The following is a 22,448-nucleotide window of genomic DNA, read 5'->3' as shown; positions in this document are numbered from 1 at the left end:
CAGCAAGTTTGGAGAGTGGCTTGGCAACCACATCACCCAATTCCCTCAGGACTCTGGAGCGCATCTCGTCAGGTCTCATATATTTACACTTGTTCAGGTTCTTTTGAAGAGATAAGCATGGAAAATTTGAGGCAATGAATAACTATGTGAATATATCTCTCTCTCCTTTGAATAAAGCAAGAAGATACACAGGCAGCTTAGACCAGACCCCTTTGTTTTAGAAAGCTAAAGTGAGAGGAACATGGTTCGGAGAAACAGCAACAGTGTCCTATAGGTTTTGTTTTCAGTACGTCTTCCAACAAGGCAATCCTAGTCAATATTCAAGTGGTTGACCACCAAGGATCGCAGGAGCTACAAATAGAATTAGTGTTGAAAACACTCTTCATGAATCATCACTGAAAGTCCATTCCAAATTGTTAGATGCTAGACACTCTGTTTAAGGTGAGCGGTAAAACACAGACTGTGATCTTTAATGGACAATAAAAATCCTGTGTCCTCTTCACAAAAGAAGTAGTGAAGTTGGCCCCAGTATCTTCCAGCTGAACAGTTGCGTACTACAGGCTACCTTTTCCTGCACTGGAGAAGATATTGTTTGCATAACATTGCTGTGCTTTTGCTACAGGCTGCTACACTTCAAGGTTAGGCTTCTTCACCTCATATGTCCTGCAGTAAAAATCTGTGAACCAAGAGAAGGCAGAAAACTGTAGAATCAAAAAAAGGCATTTAGTTTTTTTATATACTACTAAAGGAAGAAGTATTGAGTAGTTTCCTTGGAAAATGATCTCCCAAATCCACTGGTCTCTGGGGTCTGTATCACTGAAGACTTAACTAATCACATTTATAAGATATTCATTTCCTTTCTAGCTCCTTCAGAAGCTGAGCTGCTATTGGATACATTCCCATCACAGTCTCCAGTTACATTTCCACCAATTAGTAGTATTTTTACAGGTATTAACTCCAGCATGAACTTAGAAATTTTAGAATTTATGTTATGTCTGCAGGGTAATAAAGACCAACTTTTTCCAGCACACTGCCTGTTCATCTCTTCCATCAAAACCCCATTGCTTCTTGACTGTCTCAGACGTGAAGGGGAGTATCTGGGAAGTGAGAGTAGTATCATGAAGACTGTTAAGAACACCTTTGTACTTGCACTTCTCTTTTCTCCTTCCTCATGCTGGTTAATGGTGAGGAGAGGATTTTCAAGATTTGTTCCAGGATGCATGGCTGAAAGGAATCCTCCTAGACACATCACTCAGTCATTAATGTCTCCAATTGTCCCTTGTCTGTAATTATGTACAATCAATATAAGTTTTAACCATTTCAAAAATATGTTCATCTAATATTTAAGCTTTCAAAGTGGTCAGACAGGCTTGTTCTTTGGCTTCTGGCTCTAGAAATCAGAAGTATCATCATATAATTTGAAAAAGAAAGTCAGATAATCTGATACATAAACCCCAGGCACATATCTGACTTTGAATGACATGTCAAGGATCTTAGAATGAAGTCTCTTAATAATTTAACCATAAACCCAGAATCTTTTATTGTGAATATCTGCCGAAAAGAGATAAGGGCAAGATGGATGTTCAGATACACCTTTGCATCCACTGGAGTTAAAGCCACTTAAATGGATTGAACGCACAGATAGCGAGATTCCTATCTCAGCTCTGGAGTCGTGGTAGTTTACATAAAGGAGCCTGGTTATTGGGAGAAAATAACGGCACAGGTCAGTGAGCAAATCACTGATGTGGGAACTGGAAAATACAGGTTGTATTCCCAGTCCTGTCACCGGCCTGTTGTCCAGCCTGTGCTGGTTCCTATTTTCCTTCTTTCCCCTTACATAATTTCTCTATTTAGGTGGTAGAACAGAATCAAAGAGAACACTTCTGTGCCTATGGGTAAAGACTGCTCTCTCAGCTGATTTTGCTTTGTCTAAAGTATGAAACGTGTGGTTTTAGAGAAAGAGACCAGGCAGGTGCACTGGTTAGTGTAGTACAGGACTCTTCTTCACATCTGTCTCCTGTTCTTGGCACACTAGTTTTACACTGTTTCCTGGATGGTTGTTCAGTTTCAGCACAGGAGTGAGTAAAAATGGTTAACTCTTATTCTGCCCTGCTACCAGATCCACTTCATGCACAGTTACATCACTGCGAGGTTATTTCACAGCGATGTGTAGCAGCAATCTACCAGCTGCTCAGCAGCTGCAGAAGAGAAAACTTCATCTACCCACTACCAAATACATAAGTTGGGCTCCTAAACCAAGGGGCAGTTTCAAGCTCTGCAACGCAATTATACATAGCAACATGCAAACATTTTATGCTACACTAAAATAAAAGAAAAAGGCTTGGCTTAGAAATCTAATTTGATACACTTTATTTTGGATATTTCTTGTTGGATTATAGACTGAAATCATCCATTACGCTGGCTTTGGTGTTCCCCTTCCACTGTCCTTCATTACTGTGAGTCTGTTGAAGGGACAAGCAGTAAACAAATCAGGTGTATGGCACAATCCCACCAACAATTAGAGCATCATTAAGGTAAGAGTGAACTGGATCATGACATAAGAACAAGCAGCAAGAAAGTAACCTCTTATGACAGCTTCACTGCCGAAGCAAAGAAATCTTATGATCATCCTTTAATTCATACAGGTAACAGTGAGCACAGCTTTTGGAAATACCAGCACCAAGAAGCCAGAGAAAGCAAAGGAATCACATGACTCACATATATTCATAAAAGGAATAATTTATTTCCATAAAAGAATTCATTGTTCTGCTGTAGGCAAATAACTGACTGTTGCCAAATACATAATCATTATTATATTTATCTTTACAGTTATATTTATTTACATATTTTTCTAAAAATATTTTTATATTACTTATATTTATATTCCTATCTGTCTGAATCTAATTTTATTAAAACCTAGGATCTCATTCAATCCTGAAGTGAAATTTTAAGTTTCAGAGTCATGCTTCTTTTGGAATGAAAGTGGAAGTCCAAAGCAGAACATTTCACGTTGAGTCAAATTGATTTAGCATTCTCTAAAAAGAATTGCTCAAGCAATAGGTCCATTTTAACAAATTTTCCAGTGCTGAAATTGTTGAGAGATGCCCCCTTCATTTGTATGTGAATAATTCTATCCAGAATTGACATGAAAAGAGCAAATAATGGTTGAGAGAGAACAAATTCACTCAACAAACTCTCCCACAACTACACATATTAGATCCTTTCGAGACCAGAAGGATTAATTCACAGATGATAAATTATCTGACACGTATGCAAGATGACAAGAATTTTCAACCTTCAATTATTGTACTAAATAATTTTTATTTAAAGCAAGATTTATGCCCCTCAATTTTGCTTTATATTATTATTTGCTAGAAGACTACAGTCAGCTTCAGGACTAAAGTACTTCTGAGACTGAAAAGTGCCATTTACAGCTACTGGTTAAAAGAAAGAAGATAAAATTAGAATTTGAGATTACTTGACTTGTTCAGGTGAAGTCACAAATTGGTCCTAGAAGCAGATATTCTGGAACAAAATCAACCAATAGAGAAAGTTACTGAGCTGCACTTCAATTGTAATTTCACTGCAGTTGGTACTGTAAACACCAAGCACACAGATGGCAAAGCATCAGTGTCAGCTGTGAACACTGCCTGTAAGCTATTGGAAACACTCATTTTCTCATTCCTTCTTCCACCCTGGTGTAACTCTGTTGCTGGCACATGCCTGCAGGAGGGGAACCAAATTCACGACAGAAAGTCTAGGGAGTTTTACTCTCTAACCACGGAATGGGAGACAGCTTGCAGAATCTTAAAATCTAGGTCAAAACAGGGAATTATTTCTATTTTTCACTTGTGCAGAGGCTAGGTCTTTGGAGAAAGGCAGATTGGACAAGCACTTTGTAAGACACAGATGCAGTGAACATCAGACAGCGAGATCCTAGGGGCACAGAAGGCAGATATGTGTAGGAACCTCAGAGGAGAAAAGGCAGCCTTGAGCTGCTAAGAGCTGCTGTGAATGTGAACATCAACTTTATATGTTATGAGGCTTTTCTGTTGTTCACATAGTAGATGAGATGTCTTGATGTTGTGTATCATCTTCCCCGTAGGAAGGAGCAGAAAATCTCCCAATGTAGTCTCAATTTGAAGTCACTTTGACCGTAAAATGGTCAAAGCACCCTTCAAAAGCCAAGCTCGTCACTCACTGTCTGCAATGTTCTTTCCTTTCATCATACATGGAAAAAAGAACATGGACTGTTTGTCCTGAAGCTTTACAAAAATAAGCAGTGTTGGCACCACAGCAGCTTTTTCTTGGACTAAAGGACTTCATAGCACGACATACAAACAGTAACAGGTCTTAATCTTTCTCCGCATAGGAAGTGTGAATAGTGTCTGCCAAACATTTATGAATCCAATCAAAATTAGCCTAGAGACAGCAGCCTGTTATTCACTTGTCAGTAAATCTACTTTTTGATCAGGAAATAAATTGCTGTGCCAATGGTACCATATTTTTTGCCATTTTTTCTTAAATCCCTTCACAAAGGATAGGTTGACTGTTGGAGATAAAACAAGTTTGCAGCAGGTGTTGCAAAATATATAGAGGTAGCTGACAGCCAAAGCTACCTCTGCAGACATATAAATGCACCTTAGCACAAGCAGAAACCTTAGAGTTCATTTAAGGACCCAACAAAACAACTGACCGGAGACAGACAGAAAATTTCTGAAGGAAAGGTAGACTCCCATGAAATGTCCTTTCACACCATCTTATGTGCTGCTCAGAGTAAAACAAACAGATCAGGGTACTTCCTACAAAGTTTTCTTTGTTTGGTAATGTGTAGGAATGACATTGATGGGATGAGGCCTATAATCAAACTTATTATTTATCTGCCATTGACTGGCTTGAACTAATCAGTCACTGAACCCTAAGTATAAAAATGCACTTGGCCTCTGCACAAAAATAAGTAAAAAAAAATTGGCATATGCTCATACGAGAGCTCTGCTATGGCGTGTTGAAGTAGAAAAAGACAAGATTAATTTTGATGCAACCCTATCTGATCTTCACTGCTGTCACCTCTTCTCATTCTTGTCTAGCAACTTCTTATCCAGCATCTTTCTAAAATGTCTGTGTTTAGGGTATGTTGCTTCCTTCTAAAGCCAGCATTTTTCTTTACTGAAGTGTTTTCAGGCATAAAGCAAAGGAGATAGAGCAAAGGGAGTTTCTTCCCTCTGCTAAACAGAATCTATTATCTTTGGCTCATTTTCTTTGTTTTAGTGAGATTATTCTTCTCAACAATGCAACCACGAATGAAACAGCTATACAAGTATTGCAAAACATTGCACTTCTGAGACAGAAATGATCAGCAGAAGAGGAGTTATCTGAGCCTGGAGAGGCTTTGTTGGTGGGGGGAAAAACCCACACAAATCAGTTTGAGATGTTATGTGGGGATATTTTTGCAAAGTATTCTTCCACATGCTACAGCTCTGCTTGTCCTTCACTGCAGTGTGCTAGCAACAAAGCTTGCTGTTTTCAGCAAGAGTGAAGCTTAGGCTGATGCAAACTTTTTAGATACACTCATTAATCTAGCATCTGGAAGCCTGTTAATCAGAGCTACAAGGGTACTTTAACACTCCCAGTGGTTTACACTCCTCAGCAAGAATTTCCTTTTTGTGAAACAATTAGTTACTCGCTGTGTTATACAGAGAAAGAAGCTCAGATTTGTTGCTGACTGCACTCTCAGCAGTCACCTGGTTATAAAGCAATGCACCTGGAAATCACCTGTCTGATATGCCACACGATGAAGCTGCTAAGTTGCTTATTACAGCTGCCTTCAGCCCCAAGTTGTGCTTAATTTTTAAGGTTATTGAACAGGCCCTTTGAGACAAGGTTAGCACTAATTTTAAGGATTGTTAGAGCATTTATCTTGAATACCAACATGCACACTTGAGCCTGACAAAGTACTGAAATAACTTACAATCTTTTGAGAACAGACAAAACTCATGCATTTACGTTCATTCTTCCCAAGCTGCCTTTGGTATCAGCCTTTCTTATTGTGTAATTTACAAGGCTCATCAAACCTAAAACAGCTGTTTCTGAATGGTATTCTAGTATGACATTTAAGACTATTGAAAGTAACAATTAAAAAATGTAGGTGGATTTTTCTGGAGTCAGACTGAAATTAGAATCTGTGGGATAATCTAAACAAGGATGAGAGGTTGAGTGTTGTGGAGGGAAACTTCCCCTGAAGAAATTTCCCAGATGCACTTGGGCTTTGTTAAATAGAAGACATTCACTCATGTCCTGATTTCAGTAGTACCTTCAGATGCTTTGCTGCCTTAGGACACAAATGTTCTCAGAAACCACCAGTATTTCTTCACCTTTACATCTGATTATAGACATATATTTTGTTCAATGGAAAAAAGCATGCTCCTAAATCTAGCGAATTGGTTCCATAAGAACGGGTTATTCTGAGAAAATCCCAGCACTGCCAAGGAAACAAACAAACAAAGAGAAGTGTAATCAGGAAACACATTCTTGTAAGTTTTCCCTAATCCAAAACCAAAATTATTTTAAACCCAATCCACAGCCTCTCCTAAAGCAAAGCTAAGTATCTCCTGACACAAATAGTTATGTGTACAAGGTTTTCCCAAAATAATTTTCTCCAGCTTTTGCAGCAAGTTGTCTTATCTTCTCACAATTCAGGCACTTTAAGCAAGGAGCAACATTCAGAAAACAGCTTCGGATGAGGTCTGGTCACATTCCTCTGCATCATCACTCTGCAGTTTCCTTCCTCTGGCTGCTTGTGTCTGGTCCTGAGAGAAAATCCTTTACCATACAGTTTTGCAGCTTAACAAGGATTGTGGAGGGGAAGGCAAGGCTCAGGGACAATTATGGTGTCATTAGGAAGTAGAAATGAGCAATGCTGTGAAAATATTTTTATAAAAATAAGGAATTTTTAAATGCAAATGAGCTTTTTTATTGGATGAGCAAAAGTTGACTTTACTCTAGCACTCTGCTTTTTGAGGAGAAAAATACAAAATCTCTTCCTCATCAGAAATCATGAAAATTATATGTCTTCTTGTGAATTTCATATCTAAAGTTCATCAGCCATTGGGGAACACTTAAATATACTATAAATACTGGAATCCTTAAAAAAAAAAGAATGTTTTGTACTACGGATAAATGTATAGTATATGTTGCGTCAAAGTCACTCCTAACTATGGAGTTTAGCTGACAAAGAAGTACAAAGTAGGCGTCCCAGTGAAAATAGAGAAGGGAATGTGCATCAAGGAGCCCTTTGCACAGAGGAAAAAACAGAGGTAAAACACACAATAAATAATTTTGGCTTCCTTGATGTTACTATTAAGACATTCATATTTGACTTCGACATATTGGCAAATACTATTTAGATATTTATCTTTCCTTTTTAGAAAACGCTAAATAGCCATTTTCCCACTTAAGAAGGAACATTAGCAAATCAACTGTACTCAGCCTTCCAGAAGACATTTCAGTTCCTTTCTATTAACTGTACTAAATATGAGTTGAAGGATTTTTTAAGAAGTTAATTGTTACTAAAGGCTTGATAGTCATTGACAGGAAAAGAATAGTCTTCTCACTTATCCTCAGACATTTATAATATAGTCATGAACATTACTTGCCTTAAACTAACTCTTATTGTAGTTGGGAAGAAGCAGAGCCAGTCAGATCCACCTGACCGGTTTTAGGATGAAATTAATAACTCCCTTTAATTTACAGTTATTCTGCACTGAGTGCAGAGGAAGCCAAGACAACTAGCTTAGAAATATGCATCTACATCTGGTCAAATGAACACCTATAAAACTGTCCAGTAAGATCAGCACACAGAAATTACTCCCAAATTTATCCTGGGATTAATAAAGAATGCTGATATTTCTACTGTTATGTAAGAAGCATAGAAGAGAATTGTTACATTATATGGTCAAAAATTGCAGGAAGGTTACTGGTTTTTATTAAAACCTAGAGGACAATAATCTGTTTTGCAGTCGCCAGTCTCACCCTCTGTTTGTTTCATGTGCAATTGCGATCCAAATCCTCTTAATGTAAAACCAGGTACAGTCTTTCCTATGTATATCATCTCCCTGCAGTGCTGTTCTTCCTTTATTACAATTATTATGGACAAATGGTGGTAAGAGAGGTCTTCATAAATACCCAGGATCACATACAGAGACTGGAGTGGGCCCTGGGAAAGTCGTCTTGCACATAATTAACCATGGAGCGGGGCTGTCATCCTCCCTGCCTGACAATTCAAATTGAGGAATTCAGTTTTTTGTCTGAACACATAGCAAAGACAAAGGATTTGCCAAGCTCCACACAGGATATAGGGGAAAATACACAGAAGGGAAATTTCCACTTCATATGCCCTCATGCTATGCAGTTCAACTAAGAATTAGTATGTCCTTTGGATGAAGCATACACATGCCATTAGGTGGCAAAATCAGCTCATCTAAACCAATGCTGAGTCGTAGAGAAATAATATGACTTTCCTACAGCTCCACACACTTCCTCTAGTTAACTTATTCACTACAGACTGTGGACTAAGGTTCTGGATGTGAATCCCCACTCTCCATAAAATTTTCTGAATGCTTAACCACAGATAGTCTGAGGTCATGCAGTTTCAGGCCCTGTAGTTTCTTGCTTACAACCTGTCACAGTTTAGCCCCATCCGACCAACTCAGCAGCTAAATCTGTGCAATTGAGCCTCCAAAATCCCTTCCCCTGCCCTGACCCTGCAGGGAAAGGAGAGAGGTAAAAGAGAGGAAATAAACCTTATGGGCTGGAAACTAGAACTACAGCTTTAGTGAAATTATAGTACTAACAGATAACAATGAATATATTTAGAAAGTAATAAAATATAAACAAATACATGAGATTACACACCACCACCACCACACCTCAATGACTATATGTTACCACAAATGCTGCAAAGCAGACACGAGGGAATGGGTCCAGGGCTAGGAAAGAGCTCAACCCAGGAACTGAACTCAGGAACACACAGATCTAGGATCAGAAGAAAGCAGACAGACCAGGTCCTCACTTGATGTCGGCCATCACAGAAGAGAGTGAGACCCTTGTGATCTTGGTTTATACTGAGTATGATGTATATGGGATGAAATGCTCTGTTGGTCATTTTAGGGTCACCTGCCCTATTCGCCCCTCCTCACAAGTGCTGCTCCTTTTCCACCACCTTGAGGTTGGCCTTCATTAAGTATAAGCATTGGCCTTTTTACATACCAATACTCTATATTATCACTTAGAGAAAAATACTGTCTCAAAAACATGCAGTTAGTTTTCAGAGAAATGAAGTTACATACAGAAACTCAGTCACAAAACAGACTCTAATTTACCTCAAAATAGAACACAAACCCATCTTGCACTACCTCTGCAGAAGTGTAATCAAAATTTCTTCTACAGGTATGCCACGCGCAGCCAAAAAATGAGGCCAGTTCTTTGCCCCACTTCAATTTTTTTTCCACAGGTTTTTGGTGTAAAAAAAACTTGGCATCAGTCTACTGCAAAGAGTGAGTCCTATTTTATGAAAGTGCATTTGGCACTATTTTTGTATAGATTCTAATCCAAATTCTTGAGTGTACTGAGCCATTAATGTCTTCGTCTTTTGGTTTCAGTACTTTACAATCATAACAGATGTTTAGAAAATTGTGTTCATAGGATTGGATCCGCTGCATCTGCTTCTTCTGATACATGCTGCTTTTCTAGCTCATTGCACTTTCTTTAAATTAAAAGAAAACCTAAGAAATCTGATCTCATGCTTGATATCAATCAGAAAAAATAAGAAAATTATGCTTATACATACTCACAGGACTTCTTTTTAAACCAGAACAAGAATCAGAATCAAAAAGTTGCTCAAGTTCCTGAATAATTGCTGTTCATCTCTGTCAGTTGACAAAAATTGCTATCTAAATAAGGAGAAAACATATATTAAATGATGGATAGAATAAGCTTCAGCCTACAACAATTATAGGAGGTACAGTAGACAAGTCAGCAGCATTTATAGCAGGCTGCCTTGTCTTCTGCCTCTTCTTTGGCTCTGAACTGTGGGCTTCATTTTAGCTGTTTTCAGAAAGGAGAGCAGGACAACAGTTCTTACTCTGTTAAAGCACTTTGATATCACTTGGTAATAATGAAAAAAGTTATGGAACAAATCCTCCTGGAGACTATCACAAATCAAATGAAACACATGGCTGGGAAAAGCTAGCACGGAATCACCAATGGCAAATCGTGCTTGACAAACCTGCTCATCTACAACAAAGTAGCTTGGTCAGTTGATGTGGGGTGAGTGGTGGACTTTGTCTATCTGGATTTCTTCAAGGCTTTTGATATGGTTTCCCTTAGCCTTCTCCTAGAGACACTGATGTGTGATGGTCTAGACTGGTGGTCTTTGGGGTGTGTGAGGATCTGGCTCACAGGTTGCACCCAGAGGGTGGTGGTAAATAGCTACTTTTTAACCTGGCCACCTGTCACAAGTGTGGAATCGGGGACTGACATTGGGCCTAACACTGTTTAATATCTTCATAAGTGCTATGGATGATGGTATCCTGTACACTGACAAGGCTTGCCAGTGATACGAAACAGAGTGGGGAAGTGGACACTTCAGAAGGGAGATCCATCCTGCGGGAAGACCTAGATAGGCTGGAAGGTTAGACTAACCAGAACTTTATGATGATCAACAATGACAAGTGTAAGTTCTTGCACCTGGGAAAACATGATCCAGGAGTGCATCACAGGCTGGGAACCATCTGTCTGAGAAGAAGTTCTATAGAGAGGGACCTGTAGATCCTGGTGGACAATAAGCTCAATATGAATGAACAGTGTGCTGCTGCAGTAAAGAAAGCCAAAAGGATGCTGGGGTGCATCAACAAGGGCATCACCAGCAGAGATAAAGAAGTAATTATCCCACTCCTCTGAGCACTTGTCAGGCCACACCTGGAACACTGCATTCAATTTTGGTCCCTGCAATAAAGAAAAATATATGTGGACGGGCTGGAGACGATCCACAAAAAGAACACAAATACGATCAAAGGGTTGGGAAGCCTGTCATATGAGGAAAGGCTGAGAGAATTGGTTTCACTAAGCCTGAGAAAAGAAGGTTTAGAGGAGACCTTATGACCATGTTCCAGTGTTTAAAGGGTGACTACTAAGAAGCTGAAGACTCCCTTTTTACAAGGAGTCATATGGAAAAGACAAGGAATAAAGGGTACAAGTTAATCCTGGGAGGATTTCAGTGGGACACAAGAGGAAAAATTTTCACGAGTACAATTAGCTGTTGGAATAATCTCCCCAGGGAAATGATAGATTACAACACTGGAGACTTTTAGGGTACAGCTGATCAGGGTGCTGAGCCATCTTCTTTAGACCATGCTTTTGCCAAGAAAGCTTGGACCAGATGATACTTGAGGTCCCTTCCGACAAGGTATTCTATAATTCTATGACTTATAAAATATCTATCATTCCTGTTTTGTATCCTGCAGTGACATTCTGCATGCCTCCATTTCCTAGCTTTCCATTTTACCATTTGCCACAAGTTTGCCTTGAAACAATGGACAGCAAAGATCTTGCTATCTCGATTTGCACTGATAGAATAACTTAGAATAATTAAGGTTGGGAAAGACCTTTGAGATCATCAGATCCTGCCATCAGCCCAACACCTTCTAAACAATGTCCCAAATTGCCACTTCTACAGGCGTTCTGAACACTTTCAAGAAGGGAGACTCTACCACTTCCTTAGGCAGCCTGTTCCAATGCTTGAGCACTGCTTTGGTAAAGAGATTTTTCTAATATCCAGTCTATAGATCTCAGGCACAACTTGAGGCTATTTCCTCTCATCCTATCACTTGTTACTTGGGAGAAGAGACCAGCACCCACCTCACTACAACCTCCTTTTATGCAGTTGTAGAGGGCAATAAGGTCTTCCCTCGGCCTCCTTCTCCAGCCTGAACAATCCCAGCTCCCTCAGTTGCTCTTCATAAGACTTGTTCTCTAGCCCCCTCACCAGCTTCATTAGCCTCCTCTGGACATGCTCCAGCAACTTCATGTCCTTGTACTGAGAGGCTCCAAACTGAACGCAGTATTCGAGGTACAGCCTCACCAGAACAAAGTACAGGAACACCTAGTGCAGCTGGTCACGCTGTTTTGTTACAAGCCAGGATGCTGTTGGCCTTCTTGAACACCTGAGCACACTGCTGTCTCACATTCAGCCATGTGTCAACCAGCACCCTCAGGTTCTTTTTCACAGGGCAACTTTCCAGCCACTTTTCCTCAAGCCTATAACATTGCATAGGGTTGTTCTGAACAAAGAACAGAACCCAGTACTTGGCCTTTTTGAACCTCATACAATCGGCCTCAGCCCATCTATCCAGCCTGTCCAGACCCCTCTGTAGAGTCTTCCTACCCTCAGGCAGGTCAACACTCCCACCCAGTTTGGTATCATCTGCAAACTCACTGAGAGAACACTCAATCCCCTCATCCAGATCATTGATAAAGTTATTAAACAAGACTGGCCCAAACACTGAGCCCTAGGGAACACCACTTGTGACCAGCCACCGACTCAATTTAACTCCATTCACCATAACTCTCTGGGCTCTGTCGTCCAGTCAGATTATTACCCAGTGAAGACCCATCTAAACTATAAGCCTCCAGGTTCTCTAGGAGATTACTGTGGGAAACAGTATTAAAGGCTTTACTGAAGTCAAGGTAGATGAATTCCACAGCCTTTCCCTCATACACTAGACTGATCAACTGATCACAGAAGGAGAGCAGGTTTGTCAAGCAGGACCGGCCCTTCATGAACGAACTGGTGCTGGCTGGGGTTGATTTTCTGCTTGATATGCACTTGCCTGGTAAACACATTCAAGACAAACTGCTCCATAATTTTTTGGGTAGTGATGTCAGGCTGCTGAGCCTGTAGTTCTCCAGATCCTCTTTCCTGCCCTTCTTGTAGGTGGATATCACATCGTCAAGCCTCCAGTCATCTGGAACCTCCTGTGTTAACCAGGACTGCAGATACATGATGGGCAGTGACTTAGCAACTCCTCCGCCAGCTTTTTCACTACTTTTGGGTGAATTCCATCTGGTCCCATAGATTTGTGAATGTTCAGGTGGTGTAGCAGGTCGTTGACTCCTTCCTTCTGGGTTATGGGGGTTTTATCATTCTCTCTTCAAATTGTCTCTGTTCAAACTGGCTTTGTTATAGCCACTTCTTCTGCAACTAAAATCATACTAGAAGTCATTCACAATTCTCTGATCATATGGAAAGTGCATACCAGAGAAATTTGGATTTCTCCCCATACAGGATTTACTCAGATTTCTGCTGGGCCAGAAGACACAACTTCATAAGTCATTCCCAAGAAACTCACCTTGAATCTTTAAATTATGTTCTTTCTTCTTCCATTTATCTCATGTAATACGGGACACTTAAGATGCTGACACTCTAACTTGCCCTTTGAAGATTTCCATCTCTCCCTATTAGCTAGGCTCTAAGACACTTTTTACTTAGCTTTGTGGTTTATCTGTTACATATATTGGAAAAGAAGATGGCTGGGAGTCATTGATCTGTAGGTAAAACCGAACATGATAAGGTTTAGACTGGGAATATTAATCACTACAGTCAAAATATATGCAACAGGTGCCTATCAGGTAATATTTAATTCATGACTTTGGATATCAGGCTTAGATTCATTCCATCAAAATTCTAAAGGCTAAGTACATTTCCGAATATTTTGTTTATATCACTGGAGAATCAGAGGATGCTTTATGGAACAGTTCATTCTACAGTTCTTTCTCAGAAATATTCCTTAAAATGAGTTGAATAGATCTCTGCAGCCCACTTTCTCTTATTCTCTCTCTCATGTCTACAAAGGAAGCTTTAGAAAAGTACTCATTTGCCCACACACATTTTTCATCCCATTTCAGAAACCCTAGGGTACCTAAAACACCCACAAGGGCCTGGTTGGTGTGGCACGGGATCTATGGGATCTATGGATGTTCTTCTGACATAGAAGAGAGAAAGAAGGTGGGGCATCTTAGATCATCTTAAATGACAGAAATCACTTTGTATGTGGGCAGCCGAGCCCATCCTTTAAGATTAGCTTAAACTAGACTTCTACCTTTAGATGACTAAATTTGGATGAGGTTAATCTTGCTTCCAGTGCATAATTTGTGTGTCTTGGGAGGGATTTGGTTGCTCACAAAGTTTAGTATCATTTGAGATGCTCCAGCATATCCAGCTTGGACACCAGATACAAATCGAGGTCTTGCATTATATCTATTAACCAACATATCCAATTACACTGGGCACCTATGATGTTGGCAACTAACTCAAGTCAGGAGATTGATTCCTCTGTTATGCAGGCCTACCAAATTTGGCTCTGTTCTAAAGACAAGTAGCCAGGTATAAAAAATAGCTATCTACTCTGCTTACAACCACGCAACATTTCCTCTAGTATTGCCTCTTTGCAACTCTGGAATATATGTGCAGGCTATAATTTCTGTCAAAACCTGTAAAAGAGTTTTTTGTTTACATTTGCTTGCTGAAATTCAGAGCATTATTGAGATGCATTATGCTTCCCAAGCAGTGATTCAGCGTGAAATACAAGGACACAAGTATGCTTGGATCAAAATGACAACAAGTGGCCCCAAGTACCTCTGCAAAGGGAACCTCCACTACACTAAGCATATGTATAAATGTAAGTAGAGACAGATAAAAAGCACAGATATCCCAACAATGAATACCAAGAAAAAAAGAATGCTGGTCACAAGAGCCATACTGTGGCTGAGGAAGCCAAAGGAAATCCCAGCGAGGAGTGAAGAGAAAAATGTTGAACTATAGAAAAAATTTAAAAGTGTATAAATAACTGTGTGACAGAAATCATCAATGTAAACATTCCCTGTAGCAAAGAATGTACATGGACTTCTAGGGAGAAGCAGAAATGTACACAGTAAAAAAAGGAAAAGACAAGAAGAACTGTTGAAATCAACCTGACACATCGCTGTTGAGTCTGATTGAGGTTTAAATGAACAACAGGCTTGGGTTATGCACTTTTCTTTTGATCAGCATTTTGGAAATACCACTGAAACACTTACATGGCTATTGGACGTCAAATGTGACAAAAGCTTTTGTTCAGAAGTGCTGTGTAAAATAGCATACATGTTTACTATCGATAATCACATAAAGTTCATAACTAAAGCTGCAAGTTCATAGCTGATAATACACTTTTTGCTCAGTGTTTGGCACTCAGATGATATAGGCTGTGAGCACTAGAAGTTTACAGGAGGAATTAAGAAAGCTCTTCCCCAGAAGAAAGGTTAGTTAGTCCATAGTTTAAAGTAAGGTTATTCAAAATTGCAAACTTTAAAAAAAGACAGAAAGCAAAATATATATAAATAAAAAATATTCTGTCTGTTATCCCTTTAAGCATAGCATTTTTCCCTCAATAAAATATCCCATTATTTCTTCTCTGGTTCCTAGTCACATAGACTTGAGTCAACCCATAGTCAGTCCGATGACCTCAAAGTTTTATGGTAACTTCAAGATCATATTTGCAAAGGCCTTGGTTCTCAGAGATGCTAAAATCTAAGGGCAGATCTTTCAAAGACAATTAGGAGCTTCTACACCCAGCATACCATTGTGCAGAAGTCTATGGGATGCTATTGGCCTTGGATAGTAACAGAGTTTCCTATCCTGTTTTTAAGATTTCACTTTTTCTTTCCCTCTGTTTCCAGTTGGTATATCAACAAAGTTTTTAACAATGGTAGAGAAAGAAAAAAGAGGAGACAGGAAAAACACTATGAAGCCAGTTGATTAGCAACTACTGATCCTACTGGTACAGCTCTTGAGTTCTCTGTCCTCTGAATTTGCTCTAAGGTTGCTGTATCCTGAGCAGATTTATGAACAGCAAAACACTTTCCCCAGTCCACTGCACATTGTCAGGCTCTATAGGCCTTTCACGTGAGTCAAGTCACATTTCAAAAGTAGAGGCAATAGCACGGGTCTGAGAACCAACTACCAATTTCCCAGATGGAAATTTAGTAGAGAAGGAAGACATTTGAAAAATTAGAATATTCATTTTTTGCCTTTGGTACAAAGGGGAAAGGAGAACGTGACTGTCATGAGATAAAGACAAGGAGTGGCCTTTTTAAGTGAGATTATTTAGTAAAGAAAATAATGATGAATTATGGCACAACAAGGCAGTCACCACAATGTTCAACTTCCAAATTTTTTCCTTTACAAGGGTCCAAACATCTTTTTTTTCCCCCCCGATTTCTTTCTGCAGCATCGGAGACATCTAGTGGCTTGAATACATAAAAGAAGGACATATCCCAACAGGTCCTACTCCTCTCTGAAAACTTGGAGAAAAGATGGACCAGTCACCCCATCCAATAGAGCTAAGGGAAAGAAAACTGATTGCAGAACAACAGGAAGCTGCTAAAAGAGAACAGAGATGGATGAATGATGGTACAAGATAGATGTGGGCATGGGACTGAGAGATAGTACTGAGAAATACTGGTATATTTTCCTGGAGTATAAAGCAACTCAAGTGAACAATCTGAAATTTAAGCCTGACTCTCACTCTGTTCAAGTCCTGAATCTCGTGCAAAATAAAAAAGGGTGGTCTTTTTTTTTTTTTTTAAAGCACTTGGAATTGCCAACATATTGCCAACATGACTGGAAATATAACTCAGGTCATCAGCTGTTACATGGAAATCAAAAAGCTTTCTGGAAAAACTTAGCAGAAAATCTGGCTACTGCTGAGAAAATCATCCTGTTGCAAACTCAAAAGACCATGACAGGCTGGAGTTCAGCACTTGGCTGGACAAAATAGCACAGATTTCTCCCTGCTGCAATTCTGTTGAAGTTATACAACGGGTCAATTTGGCCCAGTGTATATCAATAAGGTTCACAAATGTTCCCATTTGTGAAAAAAAAAAAAAGACAAAATACAACCAAAAGTCTAATCTTGACCTTTGTCAAAGTCTAATTTTTCCTTGATAATGGGTTTCCATTCCACTGCACTTGCAATTCATGGTTCCTAAGGGACACCAGTGTGCAGAAAGATGTATTGCACAACTACATCTTATCCCTAGAAGGAAGGGGCACGTTGGTATATATAAAGTGCTCATCACCCCCATAATGTAGATTCAATCCCCAGACTCCCCAGGCAATTCTGCTCTTTAAAGCATGAGTACATCAGAAGAATATATAGAATATTAGATACCTTATAAATAAAAGCACACACTTCTGTATGTCTTCCTTTAGGCAGTTACACCCAGTCCATTTGGTATGAGATAGAATATGTGTTCTGTTATGTTGTGTATAAGTTGCACAAATGTCTATATATGTATTGTGACAGAAGGTGTATGTTTTGCTAACTTGCAAGAGTTTGTTGTACTGTGTAGACTAGGTGCTCATTTTCCTTGCTGTTTCATGCTGGAACATTAACAGCTCTCTGGAGAGAAAAAAGGAGGACACCTTCCCAAAGTTTATCTGAGGATGCTGAGCCAGGGCAAACCTCTGGGATTCTGGATGAGACATAGGACATGGGAGAGGAGAGACTGAGCCGTAAAGGACTCTGTTTGTATCCACAGAAAATAGGAAACCACTGAAAAGTTTGGAGAGGTAATATCCCTGCTAAAACTTGGAGGAAATGGAAAACAAGAGATTTTTCATAGGTCATCCTCATAGCGTGTTACAAAAAAAAGCCCTAACATTGAAGATTCAAAACCCTCCATATGTCCTTGGTATGCTCTACTGAACAATACAGTGAGGGTGAATGCACTTTCAAAATATTGTACACAAGAGTTCAGGTTCAGCCCAGTGTACCCAAAGCAGAATGGGGCTTGTGGAATGGATAGAACGCAGCCTGCTTCTCCCAGCATAAGCTGACAGTCATGAAAGGGAAGAAGTCTGAGCCCAGATCTCTTTCAGTCTCTCCGATTAAGCTTCAGGCATGTACATTATCTATGCCTTCCAGAGAACAGAAGATAAAATTGCCCTTGGCAGTTTTCCCTTCTTCTTCATGCACGCCAGTGCAAGCCAAGCCTGTAAGTCCATGTATAAACTGCAGAATGATTTGATACATTGAATCTACAGAATAATAAAGAGTTCTAAGGTTTAAAATTAATGAGAAATATAATCTACTCTTTCCTAGCCCAGGTGCTTCATTTATTATTTTTAAAACTGAGGATTTTGTTTCATCAACTCAAACTATCCTCTAACTGTCTCAATCTGGTTACATATAACCATTTGGTCCAGGTTATCAAATGCAACATGTCAGATATCTATTTAGTCTACAGATCAGTCTTCCAGTGGCAAAGATGCAGTGGCCTTCATTCAGAAAACATTAAAAAAACCCCACTTGGCTCTGATATCACCGTGGATGTCTCAATCTGCTTCTTCCTTTTTTTTTTAATAAATACCTCTGTGTTCCTGTCAATACTATAACTGCCTCTTCACAATAACCATTATGGTCTGTTGTGTCAGTTATCCAGAGCACCTGTTAAGCTGACCTGTCATACAGTAACTCTGAGCCACTTACATCCTATTTTTTTGGCTGGTGACCAAGATGCTCCAATTGATTTTTTCTCTTTCTTTTTTTTTTTTTTAAACGAATTCCCGGCAAGATCAATGCACAACTGAAACTCAGTGGCACACAGCTCTCTTCATCACTTTAGTCAGATAGCTGGCTGCAGCATGCAGGAAACACAAGGGCAGCAAACAAAGAATAGGTGAAATCAGAGAGAAGGTACAAATTTTGCTGCAGAATATTTCCATCAGCCAGAAGGCTTTGAGTTTTTTACGTATTGTTACCTCCTCCAAACCGATGCTCTCACTTCCCATAGGGCTTGTATCTCTGTTCACGTACCAGGCACTTTAATTTTTCTGCTGGTCTGGACCTGTGTGAGAGCTCATCTTGATTACCTGTATCTAGGGACACAATTTGACCATATATAAGTAGAAAATTACAGAGACACATGATGCAGCCTACCCCTTATCTTAATCTCTTGATAATGGCTCCCTGTTTTTCATTTCTCCAGTGGCTTCACCATATGTGTTGTGTTTTGAATTTACCCACGGTACTGCAGGAGGCAGAATCAATACTTCTAATTTTTTTAACAAAGAGATAAAATTGCTAGGAGATGATGATGACCTTGACTGATTCCTCTGCTAAAAACATAAACCGGATGAGCACACAGTTTAAGCTTCAAGCACTGGTGCATGATCATGTATTCTAGCTAGCTGCCAGCAAGATCCTTGGCACATTCGTGGCCAGTGCTCATGCTCCTAGACCATCCCTAGGTTCAGTGAAAGATAGTACAGACCCAGACGGTGACAGTTCCCGTTCACCTGAGCTTACTGAAAAAGTCATCCCTTGGAAGAAATAATTATGTCATGTACCTGTGAGTTGCTGTGTGCTCCTGAACTAATCTTGACTTCTTTTATCTATCAAAGCCAGTGAAGCTGACCAGCATCAGTCCTGCTCAAGGCTCTTCAACAGAGTTAATGATTGCTGATAAAGAGTTTGGGATGTTTTTTTTTTAAGCTTGAGGGCACAAGAATCCTTTGTTATTCATAACTTTTTTTTCCCATTGCATTTATTCATTCAACAGTCCAAAGAACAGTTCCAGCTACATAAATAGATTGATCAGTTTTGAAGATACTGATGTGCCTCCAGTGTCTTTGGGCTATTCTCAATATTCACCCGTGAAGGTCTAGGGCTTCAAGAGAGATTGCACATTAGCTGATGTTACATTTTTGCAACAAAGAAGGACTTTGAATATATTAACTCTATTTTATAGCTTTTAATTGCTCTGTTTTTCTTTTAAAATAAGAGAATATTAATCATAAATTCACCCATGTCCCCCTACTTAATGGCTCGCTCCAGGAAAATTATTCACTGGAAGTCCATTGGCTACCACATATCTATTTGTTTCCTCCTTGGTAAAATTAGCTAAAAGATCAAATCTTATTTCAAACAAATGATAAGTCAAGCAGGCTTGTAAAAAAGAATGTATACCATCTCCTCTGTCATGGCAACAGCATTTTCGGCAAGCTTTCAGTACTCCAGGTATCTGCCTAAACAATCTATGCTATACTATTTGTCACAATATTTCTTACCCTTTGTAACTGTGTTGTTCCAAATTATGAATCAGTAAAATCTGTTGAGAATTTCCACATTTACTTTGCCAAAACTTTCCATGTAGATTAGAACACAACTGTTCTTATAAGCCTATCTGCTGGTGCTACCAGGAAAGGTCTATCTCAGAAATAAATCAAGTACATCAGCTGACACTTACAAACCTCAATGCTTTCATTAAATGTCAGCAGGCTTTTCATTACTTTACTCACTTTTATTTCATTTTAAATTTTCGCTTAAATGCTCTATACTTAATGTCTTTCAAATCCATTACTCTCTCAGCTCTTTTATACATAGTGTATCTCCTCTACAAAATTGTACATGGAGCCCTCGGGTAATATATTTTTCAGTCTATATCATAATATTCTAATTACTGTCTAATGGTTCTTCCTAGAAAAAAAGAAAACATTAAAAAGTGTAATTAAGCAAGCCATTCTAAGGTCGCAGCAGTCCTAGAGGTTAAGACAAAAATATTCCCATATATAGTGGCCTCTTTAAATTATCACCCAATAAGAATTAAAATACAGCTTTTCAGAAAACTGAAGGTCATTAATCCTTGGTTACTTATCAGTTTGCATCATGAAAAAAAGAATATAAATATCTTTCCATGGTTTATATTAGATTGGAGTGCACATCTCAGAGAAGTGATTTCCTGTCAAATTATTTGGCTTGAAAAATATTAGCTCTAAGCTGTATTAAAATATGCTATTAATAGCTGCAGATCTTTTTCAGTAATCTAATGATTCCAACATTTTAAAATGCAATTTTACAAAACCCTATGTTTGCTCATTTGGATCACCCACTTATATAATTTACTCTTTTAAAATTATGTTTATACACATCATATTGTCCATTCATCAATAGAAAAATGATGTATGAGGCACTGGGTGCTGGAGTTGAGATTTTTTTTAAATAAGTATGCTTCTCTTGTATATGGAAAGTAGTATTAAGAGTACTAAATCATCTTGTCTGTAGGAACACATATGAACTGTAAACGAATGAGGTAGGCAATTTTGCTTAATTAGAATCAATAGTATCATCCTTTAATTAAACAATATTGATTGCATTATGCAGAGGGCAACCTTGCAGAGGATATATTTTAATGTGATTTCTGTTTGACTTGCAAAAATATGTCAAGGGTCAAATTGTACTTGTACGTGGAATATGCCATTTGAGGAGAGCAATGATTCTAAATTCATCTAGGTCCTTTCCACAACATATATAAGAGTGGAAATACAATGTTAAATCTTTGTATTAACACATGATTTCATGTCAGTTCAAGTCATAGCATGTTAGGCAAACAAAATGGTCTCATGTGTTATCATTTTTTTTAAGACCTGAGTTCAGTAGCGTACAGCTATTGTTGATGTAGGAATGCCACGTAGTACCTGATGATTCCATTTTCCTGCACACAGTCAAAGTGAAAGTAAGCTCAGAACTACAAAGTGCTGAACATGGAAAATATATTAAGGTAGCGATTAAGTGCTGAAACACACACTATTTCATGTCAATAATAGTGACAAGAGGAATGCTCTTTTAAAAACAAAACAGTCTATGCAACTCCCAGACAGTCATTTACAGTAACGAGCTCAGCCATGTATCAACAGCAAAGTAGAAAAAAATAAATGAAAACTTTACTATATGCCTGTCTATGAAATCCCCACAGACTGAAATTTAGCTGAGCTGTCCAAGGTGGGAGGAAACATATAAGTATATAGAAGTATGCTCCAGGAAATATTCATACACCAAGGAAAACGGTTTTGAACATATGTGGTCACTAACCAGTAACTATAGGTCTTTGAAGCAGCCAGTTGTTTGCACAGTGTAATTCTTGTCATTATTAGTCATTACTAAAATTTCAAGGCTATAAGACACAAACTTATACAAAGATGCAGCCCTGATTCCCAAAGGTTTTCTGAAAAAGAACTGGCAGAAGGAAGGAAAAACTGATGCAGAGAGATGAAAAGACTCAGTTTCACAATGGATCACAGATGAAAAGCTTTGCAGTTGTCAAAGTCTGCTTTTAGTGCTCTCACACTTGCTTCCCTGTTTTCTTTCTGGCAGCAGGGACTAACACCTCCGATTTCACTCTGAAAACACAGGTAGCTATGTCACCAGTCAAATTTGAACATGTACCACTAGCTTCTCTCATTACAAAGTCCATGTCCTATAATGGACACACAGACACACAAACACACACTCATATGCACTGACTTGCCCTCTTGGAGCACCTCAAGGGTGAGGACTGTGGACGCACAGAATATGGAG

The sequence above is a fragment of the Cuculus canorus genome, chromosome 1, assembly GCF_017976375.1.
Source record: "Cuculus canorus isolate bCucCan1 chromosome 1, bCucCan1.pri, whole genome shotgun sequence".
NCBI lineage: Eukaryota > Metazoa > Chordata > Aves > Cuculiformes > Cuculidae > Cuculus > Cuculus canorus.
This window is presented reverse-complemented; position numbering follows the sequence as displayed.